Below are 468 nucleotides of genomic sequence, written 5' to 3' on the forward strand. Positions count from 1 at the left end.
CCCTGGGCTGGCGCAGGGCACAACCACCGCAGGGCTGGTGGGAGCAGGGCAGGTCCCCCGGGGCGGCCAGTGCGGTGGGGGCGGCCAGGCCCGGCGCCAGCCCCAGCCCCAGCCCCGGGCCCGGGCGGCCATTCGGGAGCATCGTGCGGCGGGTGTGGCGGGAGCGCGCCGGGGCCGGGGGCGATGACCGGCGGGTGGGCGAGCGGCTGTCGCAGGGGTGGCCCAACAGCTGCCGCCGCCAGCCCGGGGGCGGCAAGAGGCTGCTGCTGGCAGCGGCCTGACTGGCGAGGGCCCCCCGGCCGGCCGCGACCGCCGGGTTGAATCGAGCCCTCGGCCCCAACGGGGTCCCCCGCCACCGGGCACAACGGGCGCGGCCCCCGCTGGGCCGCCGCAGCTCCCCCAGCCCCGCGCCTCCTTAACCCGGGGAGGCGGGGGCGGCCGCGGCCGGGGGGAGCCGGGGGAGGCGGA

The sequence above is a fragment of the Falco rusticolus genome, chromosome 5 (genome assembly GCF_015220075.1).
Source record: "Falco rusticolus isolate bFalRus1 chromosome 5, bFalRus1.pri, whole genome shotgun sequence".
Lineage (NCBI taxonomy): Eukaryota > Metazoa > Chordata > Aves > Falconiformes > Falconidae > Falco > Falco rusticolus.